Source organism: Macaca thibetana, chromosome 8 (genome assembly GCF_024542745.1).
Source record: "Macaca thibetana thibetana isolate TM-01 chromosome 8, ASM2454274v1, whole genome shotgun sequence".
Taxonomy (NCBI): domain Eukaryota; kingdom Metazoa; phylum Chordata; class Mammalia; order Primates; family Cercopithecidae; genus Macaca; species Macaca thibetana.
The window spans coordinates 42,546,972-42,564,095 of record NC_065585.1 but is presented as its reverse complement, the minus strand read 5'-3'; the positions used below and the strand labels follow the sequence as shown (position 1 = coordinate 42,564,095).

The following is a 17,124-nucleotide window of genomic DNA, read 5'->3' as shown; positions in this document are numbered from 1 at the left end:
ACTTGAGCTGCAGTGAAAGCCTCCGTCCTGGTCTCTACAGCCAGCTTACTTCTAGTACATCCTTACCCACAGCTCTCCAAAAGACATTGAAAAATTATAACTTAGTTCGCATTACTCCCCGTTCAAAAACCTTTGACTGGGTTTGCTATGGCCGCAGATCTGAACTCCTTGTCGTGCAGGTACAGTTTACCCTCCCTGCATTTTCTCCTGTACTCTTGTTAACTCTGGGTACAGGAACATCTCCCCACTGCCCAGTGTGCCCCAGTTGCTCTTATTTCTGGCTCAGGCTGCTTTTTCAGCTTTCTTTCCCCTCACCCGCCATGTGCCTGACAAATCCTGCTCATCCTCCAAGGTCTCCCTCTGGTGCCACCTCTTCCCGTCCCAGCCACGGCCCCAGCAGCCCCGCCCTGCCGTCCCTGCCACAGACTCCCAGGCTTCTCTGCTTTCGCAGCCTTTTGCTAGGAAACTCTCTTTTAGTCCTGACCCAGTCTGCCTAGTTGTGCCCAGATGCCCCCTCCTGGAGCGCCCGGCCTGAGCCTCGTCCGACGCGGTAACTCCCTGCCCCACCCTGCAGGGGCTGGCGCTGTGTCCCAGAAGGGGCTCAACGCCTCTCCGTGTTGCCGCAAGCCTAACCCTAGGATGCCTTTCTTATTAAAGCGTGAAACTTCTGCAGGGGCCACGGGACGGCTTGGAGGGCTCTGCACGCAGGGCGGAGACTGCAGTTCACCGACCTTCGGTTTTGCACTTCGCCCCGGCCCTGCGCTTGGCTGCGCTCCGATGTCAGCGTGACCCGAAGTCAGCTGCCGCGCCCTCTCACGCCGGCTCCTGCCAGCACCCCCCGTCTGCCTTCCGGAGCTGTTCAGACTGCAGGGTAAATGCTGTCTGGAACCCGATCCAGGGTTTAAAAATAACCCAAAGGTCTGACCCACTGAGATCCTTCTCTAGATCTTCCAGTTGGGAAGCTCTTCCTGGCAGCACATGTGCATGATTTCAAAGAACCCGCGATGCAGACCCCCGCCCCAACACAGGCCACCCCAGCTGTGGCCTGTGAGCTGCCTGGGGCCGTTCCTCTTTCAGTAGAGCCACACGTGGCCCAAGTTTGGGGAAGAGCCCTGGCTTTCTCCCTCCCTGTGAGGCTGCCAGTGCGGTAGGTCCCGCCCCTCCCTCCTCATCCCAGGCTGAGGGTGGAACTTTTGAGGTTACAGCCAGATGCTGCTAACTGGGCAGAGACATCAGTTCCTGCAAGCTCGCCTGGCGGATCGCCCCCTCTCACCCTACTCCCCCAGCCGGCCAGCCTGCCCCAGGCCCTCAGCCAGCAGCCGCCACAGGGTGAGCTGAGGCAACCACTTCTGTCACTATCTTTCCTTCCTAAGCCCTGTTTCACCTGAAGTGAAGGTCAGGTGGAAGGTTCCAGCTCATGTTTTTCTTTGGGAGGCTGCCATTGGAGGTAGTGCCATATGGGGACTGGGCTTTTACTTCCTGCCCAAGGCGAGAGTCTCATCTTCAGCAAAAGAGAATCTTCAAGGCTCTGCCATTTGGAACGTGCTTCCAGGCAGCAGATGACACCTGCAGCTGTGACTAAGGCCAGAGCGAGCCAAGTGCCCCGGGACTCTGGGGTGGAGAGTGGGAGGTGGAAGAACCATAGAAGTAAAAAGGAGAAACCCATTTAAAACTTGGTCATAAAAACTCATGACTCCTTTGGGTGGCTTAATTCCAGAATTGTACCCTCTGGTGGAATCCTAAAGAATTCTGTGCTTTTTTTTTTTGACGGGATCTCACTGTTGCCTAGGCTGGAGTGCAGTTGCGCAATCATGGCTCACTGTGCTCAGGTAATCCTCCCACCTCAGCCTCACTAGTAGCTGAGACTACAGGCTGGTGCCACCATGCCCAGCTAATTTTTTGGTATTTTTTGTAGAGACAGGGCTTTGCCATGTTGCCCAGGCTGATCTCAAACTCCTGGGCTCAAGCAATCTACCCGTCTGGGCCTCCCAAAGTGCTGGGATTACAGGCACGAACCACCGTGCCTGGCCCAAATTCTGTGAATTCTTTAACACAATCCCACCCTCCCCCTCCTAGCCTGTCCACCACCATCAAAAACCAGAAAGAAGAGGTTAGAAGGAGGTCAGAACTTACCTAAGAGAAGAACCTGAAGCCAGTGGAGCTTGTATTCCTGGTTTTCCCTTTCCCTAGTTGCTTCAGGTTCTCCTTGACCTGAGGTCTCCTTGATATCCCATCTGGGCCAGCTCTTCTCTCAATCACTCAATAAAGAATTAATTGATAGCACCAGTTGGGTGTCAAGTGCTGCTGTCACAAATCTCAGTTTTTAAATCCAGAGGAATAAGAAATGTATGGACAGGCACGGTGGCTCACACCTGTAATCCTAACAGTTTGGGAGGTCAAGATGGGCAGATCACTTGAGGTCAGGAGTTCAAAACCAGCCTGGCCAACATGGTGAAACCCTGTCTCTACTAAAAATTAAAAAAAAATTAGCTGTGCATGGTGGCGTGCACCTGTAATCCCAGCTACTTGGGAGGCTGAGGCAGGAGAATTGCTTGAACCCAGGAGGTGGATGTTGGTATGAGCCGAGATCACGCCATTGCACTCCCACATGACGACAGAGCGAGACTCCATCTCAAAGGAAAAAAAAGAAAGAAATGCAATTTTATTTTTCTAAAACTTAAAACTATTAAATTAACTGAAATTCTATTTTGAGTCCTCACTTAGGTAGGTGAGTTTGTAATGATTCATGAGAAAGAAGCTCCTTTCTCAGGCTTATGTGGAAGAAGAGTGGCTGCAAAGCTGAAAAATAGGCCTCCAGTCTTCAAGTTTCCAGGCTCCCAAGATCCGCAAACGTAGAGGCAAATCTAGAGGAGACCTGGGTTTTCAGTCAATGGGCCCTGATGAGACACCTGGCTCCTGGATACAGGAGAGTACAGGCCAGCAACTGAGTACTGTATTCTATTCAAATTCTGTCCCTGAATTTGCCTTCTCTTCTCCCTTCCAGAGCTCCTGGTTCAGACACTCCTCACATCGTGTCTGTACTATAACAGCAGGTTACAGTCACAAACAACTATTTTTGTGACCGCAGAACAGAGCTCTTTTTCTTCTGGGAAATTCTTCTTCCCCATCTCTGGTTATGTGTTTTGAAAGGAAACTGCCATTGCCTCGAGATCTTATTATCTCGGCCACTGTTGATGGGACCAGAGAGGGACACCTGACCCAAACTTGGCCAATGACAGTCCTTCCCTGGGATAATTGATCTTGGGACAAAGGGAGTGACTGTCATTTCCTGACACTAGTGACAGTGCAAGAGTCCAGGACCATGAACAGTCTTGTGTGATGTAACATAAGTCAGCCTGAGAGATTGAAGCTGACACAGACAGAATCAGAATCAGTCATGTGATGGAGAAACCTGGCAGTGCCCCCGAAGCTCAGCAGAACCTCTGCCCTTTCCGTGGTCAGTTGAGATAATGCAGTCCACTTTTTGCCAGTTGAATTGGATTTTTCCTAAAAGGACCTGGTAAACACATCTCCTAATGGGTTTCCCTGACTCCCGGACTGCCAACCTCCAACCCATCCTCCAGATTGCTTCCAGATGGATCTTTCTATATTACTGATCCATGCACACCATTTTTCTGCCCAGAACTCTTCAGGGATTCCCCACCATTGAACAAAAAGGTCCAAACTCATTAATATGGCATTCCTGTAAATTCTGGCTTCGATCAATATCTCCAACCTCTCCTCCTGCATTTTCCATTTCTTCAACTTACATAAGGCCACTCGTTGGTGCCAGAACCATGCCATGTATGTTCACAGCTCCAGCACCTGCTTAGACTTTTCCATCTGCCTGAAGCCATTTCCCTCTAAACAGACTTCCACTTGTCCTTCAGGCTTCATCTTGGATGATGATGATGACTTCCCCAATACTTAAACTAAAATCAGTTTTCTTAGCTTCCATTTTGAAGCAATTTATTTATGCATTCACCACTCAACAAATGTTTGTCAAGCAATTCCTATGTGCTTGACACGCTGTGCCAAGAGCCTGAACCCAAAAGACACTGCTCTTGCTCTCATGGAACTTATATCTAGTGGGAGTAGTGGGGAGGCAAGTAGGGAGTATAGATAGATTAGACAGGGTGATTTCTGTCTAGATATAGGTGCACTCATACACTTCAGTGGCTCAGAGTTGTTTGAATCTGGGGATACAAGGTAGGATAAGGGGTCTATGTTATATGACTGCTATAGGATTAAATGAGTTTATACATTTCAGGCAATAGGACAATGCCAGGCATGGTGAGTGTGAGTTATTTATAAGCTGAAAGATGTATGAACAACCCACCAACAGATGAATGTATAAGCAAAATGTGACACATTCACTCAATGGAATATTTTTCAGCCACAAAAAGGAATGAAGTACTGATACATGCTATGACATGGGTGAACCCTGAAAACATGATGCTGAGTGAAAGAAGCCAGACACAAAAGGTAGCATATTGAATATTTCCATTTATATGAAATATCCAGACTAGATAAATCCACAGAGACAGAATGTAGACTGGTGGTTACCAGGGGCTCAAGGCAGGGGAGAAGACAGCATGATTGCTTAATGGGTGCCAGGTTTCATTTTGGGGTGATGAAAATATTTTAGAACTAGATAGAGAATATGATTATATAATATTGAGAATGCACTGAATGTCACTGAGCTGTCCATCTTTTTTTTTTTTTTTTTTCTTTTTGAGGCAGGATCTTGCTCTGTCACCCAGGCTGGAGTACAGTGGTGTGATCTTGACTCATGCAGCCTCGACCTCCTGGGTTCAGGTGATCCTCCCATCTCAGCCTCCTGAGTAGCTGGGACTACAGGCACACACCATCATGCCTGGTTTTTTTTTTTTTTATATAGAGATGAGCTCTCCCTGTGTTAACCCAGGCTGGTCTTGAATTCCTGACCTCAAGGGATCCACCCGTCTCAGCCTCCCAAAATGCTCACTTTTAAATGGTTAATTTTTTGTTATGTAAATTTTACCTAAATAAAAATAAAACACGTATGAACAAGTTTGTTCATTGAGACATGTCTGAAATAGTGAAACAATGGCTACAATCTAAAGTCCATCAATGTTTAATAAATGAGAGTGTATCCATTCCATACTATATTAGCCACCAAAAAGAGTGAGGTAGATTGGCTGGGCACAGTGGCTCATGCCTGTAATCCCAGCACTTTGGGAGGCCGAGGTGGGTGGATCATTTGAGGTCAGGAGTTTGAGACCAGCCTGAACAACATGGCGAAACCCCGTCTCTACTAAAAAATACAAAAATTAGCCAGGCAGTAGTGGCGCATGTCTGTAATCCCAGCCGCTCGGGAAGCTGAGGCCGGAGAATCGCTTGAGCCTGGGAGGCAAAGCTTGCAGTGAGCTGAGATCGCACCACTGCACTCTAGTTTTGGGCGACAGAGTAAGAACCTGTCTCAAAAAAAAAATAAAAAAAATGAGGTAGAGTTACATAGGGTAATTTTAAAAGACCTCTGAGACATATTGTCATGTGAAAAAAACGAATCATAAAACAACGTGGTAGTGTGATTCTCTTTATCAATCACAAGATGATATGTATATATTCATCAGTTTATAAATGTATAAAGAAGGGCTGGAGCACCCCTAACCCTTGAGAGTTGTTACTGCAGGGGAGACATGAGGGCATGAGGAACCTCTTGTTTATTGCTCTGTACACTGAAATGGTATTGAAGCCCTTTTGATGAGACTCTAACCAAGAAACACAAATTAAAGACAAAATGAGATACCACTTTATACGTACCAGATTGGCAAAATCGGAAAGAACTGTAAGACCTATTGCTGGTGGGAATGTGGGGAAAGGGTGCTCTCATTCAGTACTGGTAGAAACGGAAACAGCTGTGATACATTTTCACCTAGTAATTTCAATCATTTTTAAATGGCAGCTCTATTGAGATATAATTTACGTACCATAAAATTCACCCATTTTAGGCATACACTCCACTGGTTTTTAGTATATTCAGAGTTGGGCAAGCATCACACAATTAATTTTAGAACATTTTCATCACTCTAAAAGGAATCCTGCTGCACCCATTGGCAATTGTCCCCCATTTCTCTGCCCCACCCCACCCCCTGCACCCCTAGACAATTATGAGTCTACTTTCTGTCCCTTCAGATTTGCCTGTACTGGACATTTCCTATTAATGGGATCATACGGGATATGGCCCTTTGTGACTGGCTTATTTCACTTAACATAATGCTCTCCAGGTCCATTCACACTGCAGTAATCTCATTCTAAAGAATCTGTCCATTCCATAGCTGTAAAGGCACCAGTGCCTCCGGACATATGTGCAGGATGTTTATTGCAGAATCTTCCATAACAGTAAAAGAAAATGAAGGAAGGAAGGAAGGAAGGAAGGAAGGAAGGAAGGAAGGAAGGAAGGAAGGAAGGAAGGAAGGGAGGAAGGGAGGGAGGGAGGGAGGGAGGGAGGGAGGGAGGGAGGGAGAGAGAGAGAGAAAAAGAAAAAAAGAAAAATGGGAAACGCCATGAATGCCTGCTAATAGGAATGAAACATACACACCATGGAATATAACACAACTAAAGAAGAATGCATTGTCATTGTTTTTGTTTTTGTTTTTTTTCTTGAGACATTGTCTTGCTCTGTTGCCAGGCTGGAGTGCAGCGGCACGATCTCAGCTCACTGCAACCTCCAACTTCCTGGTTCAAGTAATTCTCCTGCCTCAGCCTCCCAAGTAGCTGGGATTATAGGCACGTGCCACCACGCCCAGCTAATTTTTGTATTTTTAGTAGAGATGGGGTTTCACCATGTTGGCCAGGATGGTATCTGTCTCCTGACCTTGTGATCCACCCGCCTTGGTCTCCCAAAGTGCTGAGATTACAGGCCTGAGCCACCACACCTGGCCGGGAACTCTTTAAGCATGAAAAAGCAAGAGGCAGAATAATGTGTACAATCTTTTAATCCATTCTTTTTCTTCTTCTAATCCAATTTTTGATAGACCAACTTGGTTTTTAAAAACGCTCCTCTAGGCTGGGCGTGGTGGCTCACGCCCATAATCCCAACAGTTTGGGAGGCCAAGGCAGGTGAATTGGTTAAGGCCAGGAGTTCGAGACCAGCCTGGGCAACATAGTGTAACCCCATCTCTACTAAAAATGCAAAAAAATTAGTTGGCATGGTCGCACATGGCTGTAATTGTAGCTACTCAGGAGGCTGAGACACAAGAATTGCTTGAACCCAGGAGGCGGAGGTTGCAGTGAGCGCTGATCACACCTCTGCACTCCAGCCTGGGTGACCTAGCAAGACTTTGTCTCAAAAGAAAAAATAAAAAATGCTCCTCTATATTTAAGCCTTATGCCCAAATATGAAAAGACCTGAACTGGGTTCAAAGATTGCAGAGAGAAATCCTTGAATACTGGTCAGTCTTATCTACAAGCTTGCTTGAGCCTAAAAAGTATGAAAGCAATGCAGACAAAGGGCACATCTGAGACAGGGTTGTTCCTTGGGAGTCCCCTTCTCTTCCTTCAGTAGAGGGTCCAGCCAGGTGAGGAGGTTGCCCTGACCAGTGGCTTGGCCTTATGCCCTTGTAAGGACTCACCAGCATCTGGTTATGCTAAATACCAGTCAGTACTTCTGAGGAACTACATACAATTGCATTTATACATCTGGATACAATTTTACATATTTTAAGGCATTTATAAAGAAATTAAATTAAAAAAATAAAAAGACAAAGAAAGTATATATGCTACTTGGATAATTTAAAAAGAAACAAAACACAAAATGCCAGCTGCCCGACTGCAAGAAGGACTCAATTCTTTCTCCTCGTTTCCCTATCTTACCCCAGGGATGAGTTTTGTAACGGAAGACTGCGAGCTTATGAGCTGCAGTTTGGTTTCATGCATTCCCTTAATGATGCTTCCTCGAGCATATGAGCTGTTTTCTTACAAAATTCTACCATGAATAATTGAAGTTAAGCATTTCCAGTCAAAATAAATCAACACTGAATGGTACCCTTATATTTTCCTATTCCTTACATCTTTTCTAATCCATGAAAAGTGATAATTCAAATTAAATGGAATTTCCTTGCCATGTTGCTGAATTTCCCAGGTTCCACTAAATTAATTGCTAGGTTAAAGCAGCAAATGAACTACAGGGAAATGGCAAGTCAGAGGCTTACCCAATGTGAGTCTAAGGGGAAATTGTTGGCTCTCATTGTTCTGGGGCCCCAGAACTTCTTAATTGATGCAATTCTTCGTGATGAGACACTTCAGGTTCAAATGAGTGGCTCATAAACCATTGATGAGTGGATGATGTCATCAAGACCTGGGTCTTTCTAACACTCTTCTCTGCCATTCTCATATGTCGGCTTTCTATCCTTAGCCATATTGCCTCATTGTAGTAGGTGAATTGGTGCTGGCCTTGCAACAGATGTGTCCACCCAGAACCTATGAATGTGACCTTATTTGGACAAAAGGTTTTTGCACACATAATTGAGGTAAGGCTCTCAAGATGAGATAATCCTGGATTAGAAAAGGGTCCTAAATCCAATGATAAGTGTCCTTATAAAAGAATAAATACGGCTAGACGCAGTGGCTCATGCTCCTAATCCCAACACTTTGGGAAGCTGAGGTAGGAGGATCACTTGAGCCCAGAGGTTGGAGACCAGCCTGGGCAACATAGGGAGATCTTATCTCTACAAATAAATTAGCCAGGCATGGTGGTGCATGTGTGGAGTCCCAGCTACTTGGGAGGCCGAGGTGGACGGATCTGCTTGAGCCTGGGAGGTGGAGGTTGCAGTGAACCATGATCACGCCACTGCACTCTAGCCTGGGCAACAGAGTGAAACCCTGTCTCAAACAAAAAACCAAAAAAGAATGAAGAAAAAAAGAAAGAAAGAAAGAGAGAAAGAGAGAGAGAAAGAGAGAAAGGGAGAGAGAAAGAGAAAAAGAGAAAGAAAAGAAGTGGGGAGGAGAAGCAGATATGATGACAGAGGCAGAGATTGGAGTGATGTGTCAACATCCCAAGGGATGGCAACCCCAGAGCCCAGGAGAGGGGCAAGCGAAGGACTCTCCCTCAGAGCCTCTAGGAGGAACCAACCCTACTGACACCTTGGTTTCAGACTTCTGACCTCCAGAACAGTAAGAAGTAGATTTCTGGTTGTTTTTGGTTTTTGTTTGTTTGTTTGTTTGTTTTTTGAGACAGAGTCTCACTCTGTTGCCCAGGCTGGAGTGCAGTAGCACGATCTCGGCTCACTGCAACCTCTGCCTCCTGGGTTCAAGCAATTCTCCTACCTCAGCCTCCCGAGTAGCTGGGACTACAGGCGTACGCCACCACGCCCAGGTAATTTTTGTATTTTTATTAGAGACAGGGTTTCACCATGTTGGCCAGGCAGGTCTCGAACTCCTGACCTGAAGTGATCCACCTGCCTTGGCCTCCCAAAGTGCTGGGATTACAGATGTGAGCCACCACGCCCAGCCAAATTTCTGGGGTTTTTGTTTGTTTGTTTGTTTGTTTTTGAGATGGAGTCTTGCTCTGTCACCCAGGCTGGAGTGCAGTGGTGCGATCTCGGCTCACTGCATTGCAAGCTCCACCTCCTGGGTTCACACCATTCTCCTGCCTCAGCCTCCCGAGTAGTTGGGACTACAGACGCCTGCCACCACGCCCGGCTAATATTTTTGTATTTTTAGTAAAGATGGGGTTTCACCATGAGAGCCAGGATGGTCTCGATCTCCTGACCTTGTGATCCGCCCGTCTTGGCCTCCCAAAGTGCTGGGATTACAGGCGTGAGCCACTGTGCCCGGCCAATTTCTGTTTTTTTTTTTTGTTTTTTGAGACGGAGTCTTGGTCTGTCGCCCAGGCTGGAGTGCAGTGGCCGGATCTCAGCTCACTGCAAGCTCCGCCTCCCGGGTTCACGCCATTCTCCTGCCTCAGCCTCCCGAGTAGCTGGGACTACAGGCGCCCGCCGCCTCGCCCGGCTAGTTTTTTGTATTTTTTAGTAGAGACGGGGTTTCACTGGGTTAGCCAGGATGGTCTCGATCTCCTGACCTCGTGATCCGCCGGTCTCGGCCTCCCAAAGTGCTGGGATTACAGGCTTGAGCCACCGCGCCCGGCCCAATTTCTGTTTTTTTAAGCCAAAAGTTTATAGTAATTTTTTACAGCAGTGATAAAATACTCATGGTCTAAATATGGCTGTCACACCACAAACATCACATCCTCACACCCTTGTATTCAAAGCAGAAAGAAAGAGAGTTTGGACAACAAAGAATTTTATTTTTTATTAGCAGATCTTTACTCTCCTTACTTATTAGCCAGGATATGTGGCCACTTCTGGCTGCAAGGGAGTATGGGAAAATTAATATCTGGCACAAAAGAGCAGCAGGAGTTTGAAAATGTGGGGAAGGCCTGTTAGTCGTCAGCAATGGTGACCGTCATTTAACGGGTGGCAACTAGAGGTCCTAGTGATCCTGTTAAGTATGTGCAGGGTATCCCCACGCCATGCAAGCTGTTGAGACACACTGGAGATAATTATGAGTTATCCCTGTAGGCTTCTACCTGGCTGCCCTGTTAACAAAGAACAGGGAAGGAGGGAGTCAGGAGGGTTGGCAGACAGCCAGGCACCTTACAAGGGCTGCCACACATGGACGTGACTCACTACAATTCAATAGGGAAATGAAGTTGTTCTACAGGACTGTGGCATACAAACCGACTGGGATTGTAACCAGTATTCCTGGCTTTTGTTGGTGTGTGGCCAGGTTCATTCATTCATTCATTTATTCAGTGAACACAACTCAAATGGACTTAACTGGAAAAAGGTTCAATCACTAGTATACATAACCGAAAGTCCAGCAGAAGATTTTCAGGGGCTTAGGGGGTCCAGTGCTATCATCAAGACTTGGTCTCTCTCCATATCTGTCCCTTGGCTCTGCTTTCTCTGTGTTGGTTTCATTCAATCTCCTCCCACTCAGAGGGAAAATGGTCACCAGACATTCCAGATTCACGTTCCAGTCTCTCAGGTACCCCGGCAAAAGAGGGCTTCTCTTCACAAGGGTCCAGTAAACATCCCTGCATTAAGTCTAACTGGGGCATCTCAGGGCAAGTACCCATTCCTGTGCCGTCTCTGTGACTTGAGGGTAGATTACACAGTCTGTCAAGGTTTGGATAGAGCAGAAAGGAGGGTGTGTTGGAAGTGGGGACATGGGTTCAGCCACTCAAACCACGTGCACTCAGAGTAAGGAACAAATGCCTGCTACACTCCCAATTTGTAAAATGAATGCCATTGTGGACAAGCATGAGATATGTGGGGTCAGTGCAAATTCATCATCACTCTTGATGGTAGGGAGGACAACTTAGAGTGTAGGAAGGACCTTCTAATAGGGCAGGAGGTTGTAACATCCTCAAGATATACTGTAATAATTGACCCCCATGAAGAGAAAGCTGAGGAAAGCACACTGGGAAATTACATTCAGTTAGCATCTGTAACACTTAACAATTTATAAGGCATAATATTGGGCATTAATCAGGCTGTCTGGTTTCACGTTTGATGTGCAACCCAAACATCAGAAGCCATCAAAATGACATTTCAATGTTGCATCTATCTATCTATCTATCTATCTATCTATCTATCTATCCATCCATCCATCCATCCATCCATTTATTTTGAGACAAAGTCTTGCTCTGTCGCCCAGGCTGGAGTGCAGTGGCGCAACCTCGGCTCACTGCAACCTCTGCCTCCTGGGTTCAAGCGATTCAAGTGCCTTAGCCTCCTGAGTAGCTAGGATTACAGGCACACACCACCATGCCCAGCTAATTTTTTGTACTCTTAGTAGAAACGGGGTTTCGCCATGTTGCCCAGGCTGGTCTCAAACTCCTGAGCTCAGGCAATCCAACTGCCTTGGCCTCCCTAAGTGCTAGGATTACAGGCATGAGCCACCGTGCCCAGTGCCTTTTCTATTTAATTACTATGAATAGTCATACACATTACACAGCTCCGTTGTGAAGAATGGTATGAGTAGTGAGTGTTTGGGAAGATTTTCAAGGCAATGCTTTTGATTTACACTTCAGTAAGCATATTAGCCTATTGTTAAACACTTATTAACCTTACCAGAAGAAGAAGAAGAAAAAGAAGAGGAAAAGGAACTATAAAGTAGAGAGTAGCATGTTACCAAGCAACAGCTTTAATAACACTATTGGTAGGGGTTTCAGAAGGACAATTGCTGAAATGACTTGATTCCATAAATGGAAATGGTCTTCTCTGTATGGTTTTATATTGTATGAGCATCTCACACCAAGATCCTAAACTTTGGTTGTTATATATCACCAGAGTATGACAAATATCCCTGCACTGTGTTAAACCAGTTCTTGGCACTGGCAAAGAGAGAGCTCTAGTTCACTAACTTAGCCCATTTTGCATTGCTATAAAGGAATATCTGAGACTGGGTAATTTTACAAAGAAAAAAAGGTTGATTTGGCCATGATTCTGCTGACTGGAAGATTGGGCATCTGGTGAAGGCCTCAGGCTTCTTCCACTCAAGGCAGAAGGTGACAGGGAGCTGGCACGGCAGAGCTCACATGACGAGAGAGGAGGAGGTAAGAGAGAGCAGGGAGGCCAAGTGTGGTGGTTCCCGCCTGTAATTGCAACACTCTGGGAGGCAGCGGTGGGAGTATCGTTTAAGGACAGAAGTTTGAGACCAGTCCTGGCAACATAGCCAGATCCTGTCTCTATAGGGGGAGAAAAATAAAGCAGGTGGGGAGGTGCCAGGCTCCCATTTTAGCAACCAACTTTTGTAAGAATGAATAGAGTGAGAAGTCACTCACTCACCTTCTTCCAGGGATAGCATTCATCTATTCATGAGGAATCTGCCCCCATGACCCAAACACCTCCCATTAGGCCCTATCTCCAACATTGGAGATAAAATGTCAACATGAGGTTTGGGGAGACAAACATCCAAAACATAGCTCACTGTGATGAGACTTGGATTCATTCTGAAGTTATTTCCCCAACAAACTTCTATCTTGCCCTTAAAGATGACCCTTCTATAAAAGGGTTGAGAAACATGGAGAATTCCAACCTGGTATCCCAGGAATGGCATGATGCTGTATATGATGTCTTTTGTCCTTTGGAGGGCAAGGTTCACAACTTCAAGTTCTCTGCTTCTGGTTGCCTCCCCAGACATGCAATGCAATGCTGAACACACGCTGCTTTTAGTTACTGCTTGCTTGACTGGTGAAAAATCAAGTATATCTCAGACATGCTTTCTGTCTCTAAGATTCTCTGAAATTTAGGGACATGTAATTTGCCTAGAAATGCTCAAAGGCTTCCAGATGTCAAAACACAGCAGTTGAGTGGGTGGGGCACCCAGGTGTTTGGAGAGCTGTGATCCTGCAAAGTGCTTCCTAATGTTCTGCATTCTGATATGTCATGTGCGTGCCTTTCAGTGCACACTGATTATTTTATTTTTAATTTTAATTTTATTTTTAATTTTAAAATCAGGAACAATGCATCTGACCCCTGGCCACTAGCTGAAGTTCTGGTTCAAAACAGATGAACACCCTCCCAGTGATGTCCCAAGCATTGCCACTTCCTGGAAACTCATGCTGCCATGTTCCACTCATCTGATTGGACGTCCCTGATGTGGATCTTGGCCTGAACTAGTAATCGTAGTAAGCTGCTAACTACTTACCACTCAGTGTGAAAGCACATGAGGCATATTGCTACTGATCCTTACAAGAGTCTGCATGAAGAGAGCCTATCTCCCATTTTAGAAATAGCTCAGAGGAGTGCAAATGATGGCCCAAAACCACACGGACAGAGCACAGCAAACTTAACATTCAAACTCAGGTCTGCTGACTCCACAGCCCATATTCATTTCATTGCTCCTAACTTTGCTAGGCCCCATGAAACACTGTCAGTCAAACCTCTGGCCACTCCCTTTGGGGGCCAGCCTCAACCCCTGATTAGTGGCCAACCCTAGTCCCACCCACCACAGCTTCCTCTCCTTCCCCTCCTTCCCTCACCCTATGCCTGCCAAGTCCACATCCGACCTTGGGATTGAGCTCGTCTAGGGTGTGAGCTTTATTAACCCAAAGTGTTCAAAAAACTTTCCATAGATTATAAATCAGAATATGTTTAAGCCATCATCCTCAGCAAACTAACACAGGAACACAAAACCAAACACCTCATGTTCTCACTCATAAGTGGGAGCTGAACAATGAGAACACATGGACACAGTGAGGGGAACAACATACACTGGGACCTGTCGGGGGGTGGGGGGTCAAGGGGAGGGAAAGCATACCGGAGGCATGTGGGACTTAAAATCTGGATGACAGGTTGACAGATTCAGCAAACCACCATGGCACATATATACCTTTGTAAAAAACCTGCACGTTCTCTGCATGTATCCGGGAACTTAAAGTAAAAAATGAAACACAAAATTCAAGTATTAACTTCTGCTGTCATTGCCATTTTCCTTTAATAGATGTACGTGGGCAATTTTAGCTCCTTGGTAGGGAGGTGCTAAGAACTCTTAGGAGACAACTGTGTTATTCAGGACTCTAGGGTGAAAAGGACAGAGACTTAGCTCAGCTAGCGTAAGAGGGGAAAAAGGAGAACCTATTAGCTTACACAGTTCAGAAGTGCAGAGCACAGCTGACTTCAGGCATGACCAGTTCTAAAGCAGTGCTGGCTAATAGAAATATAAGGCAAGTCTCATATGTAGTTTGAAATTTTCTAGTAGTCACATTAAGAAAAGTAAAAAGAAACAGGTAAAGTTAATTTTAATAATATATTTTCTTTAATATATCCAACATATTATCATTTCAATATGTAACCAATATAAAAATTATTAATGATATATTTTCATTCCTTTTTTTAAATACTAAGTCTTCAAAACCCTGTGTGTATTATATACTTATAGCACAACTCAATTCAAACTAGGTACATTTCAAGTACTCAAAGGCTGCAGGAGGCTAGTGGCCACCATATTGGACAGTGCAGACCTAGAGACTGATGATGTCACCCGGCATCTCCCTCTCTCTCTAGACACTCTCCATTTGATGCAAAATGGCCACCAGTAGCACCAGACTAGGCCTTACCACTTTGGAAATCTCAGTGAAATAATTATAGGGGGAAAAAACTCACAGGAACTGTTTTGATTGGCCCAGCCAATTATTTCCCAACAATTAAAGGGGGAAAAAATTAACAGGAACCAATTTTGATTGGTTCATGTGGCCATTCCTGAACCAATCACAATGGCCAGGGAAATAAGATACTCTGATTGGCTGGGCTTGGATCTTGTGGCTTGCATCAGCAGATGAAATCTAAACAGAAGTAACTTATGTGATTTCCACAAGTTACTTCTGTAACTTTTGTAACCCGCCTTTTAAGGGCGGACGCATGCATCTCCAGGCTCTCTCTTCCCCTGCCGCAATGAAACTTGTGTTGATCTGATGGTGCCACATATTCAGCCTAGATCACTGAGCCAACTCTTGGAGAACAGATGCCCTGGAAGATCATTTGGAACGAATCACAGTGGACTTTCTGTAAGGGAGAAATAAACTTTTGTTGTACTAAGCTACTAAGATGTTCAGGTTGTTTCTGAAGCATAACCTGTTCAACCTAATTCAGGGATTTGTGTGATTCTAGGAGCTGCAGAATCCATGATGTGATATAAGTAAGCCCGATCAGAACATTGCATCCCCTGGCCATAAGTAAGTTCCTGTCAGAGGTGGTCATAAATAGGTCTAGTCAGAATTATTCTCAGGACTTTTACTGAAAATTCTGGGAAACATGTGTTTTATTTTGCTTTGGATGGTGTGTTATTCAAATGAAATACCTGGATCTTACACAACAATCTTGTTATCATATGAAAAGCCAGACTGAGGACAAATCCATCACATGGAGAAGGCAGCGCTAATAGTATCGCAGAAACATTGAACTGGAGTCCCAGATCATATCATGTCTGAAGCCTGATCTTCAGGCTTTGGGCTACTTATGTGAGCCTATAAACACCCTTAATGTTTATACAAATTTATATTGGAATTTCTCTTGCCTGTAGCCAAAAACATCCTAACTGATATGAAACTTGATCACAAAGCACCCAGGGAAGAGGAGATTTAGAAACTTTCCAGCTAATGTGCTAAATGTTGACAGACGAGATACTTTTCAGAAGTGACCGGTAAAGGCCGGCTGTTTTTACATTTCAAAATTTGCGTATAAAAGATTCTTATCATTTTTTCACCTGTTGCTGGATAGGCACAGAGCCCTACATGGAAGGCTACTAAGCACAAAACCAGAATCTTCCTAGCATTTTTTTCTGCAAAGGGAGAATTCCTTGTTTCAAAGAGGAGAGGGATAGAGTTACTGCCATGGAATCTCCACTGGCTTTAGAAACTCTCATGAGATCCATTCCCCAGCCTCAGCCACACCCTTCTCTGATCTTCCTTTACGTTCCACCTAAAGCAGTGGTGTTAGCTATACACTGTGGTATGAAAAACCCCAACACTTAACGACTTAAAACAGAGGTTGGCAAACCTTTTCTGTAAAGGGCCAGCTAGTAAATATTTTAGTCTCTGCTGTTGATCATGAAAGCAGCCGTAGACAATATGTAAACAAATGAATACAGCTGTGTTCCAGTAAAACTGTATTTACAAAAACAGGCAGTGAGCCAGAATTTGCCTGCAGGCAGTATTTGCTGACCATAAGCTTAGCTTAAAACAACATACATTAAAAAAAAAAAAAATCTCTTCCAGTTTCTGTTGGTCAGGAATTTGGGAGTGCCTTGCTGGGTGGTTCTGGCTTGAGATCGCTCATGAATTGCAGTCAGAATTTACTGAAAGCTCTCCATGTGATTCTAATGTCCAGCTGGGCTTAAAAACCACTCTCTTAAAAGCTTTGCTGTATCACGTAGACCCAACAAGCCCCCTGACCTGCTAAGGGTGTGCCTCACTGAGTATGTATCATAAAGAACAGAAACAACAGATCCTCACACCCAGGAAGTTAAGAATGTTGCCTTCTGGAGGAACTGAAATCTTAACCAGCCATTTTAGGGCAGGTGTAGCCAAAGAAGAGGAAAAACAACATGCTGTGTCCCACACAGGAACCTGAATGA

General features: G+C 45.3%; 1 protein-coding gene across 15 annotated transcripts in view; it reads left to right on the top strand.

The window, feature by feature from the left end:
* The window catches only part of BAALC (BAALC binder of MAP3K1 and KLF4), a 1,274,875-nt gene that overhangs the window by 625,916 nt on the left and 631,835 nt on the right, over positions 1-17,124 (top strand). Inside the window, exon 1 of one of the 15 annotated variants that reach the window (XM_050800744.1) lies at positions 15,141-15,144. The exons of the other annotated variants lie outside the window; for them this stretch is intronic. The gene's annotated coding sequence lies outside the window, so the exon portion shown is untranslated. Of the gene's footprint in view, positions 1-15,140; positions 15,145-17,124 lie in introns of those variants that run through there. 15 annotated transcript variants of the gene reach the window in all.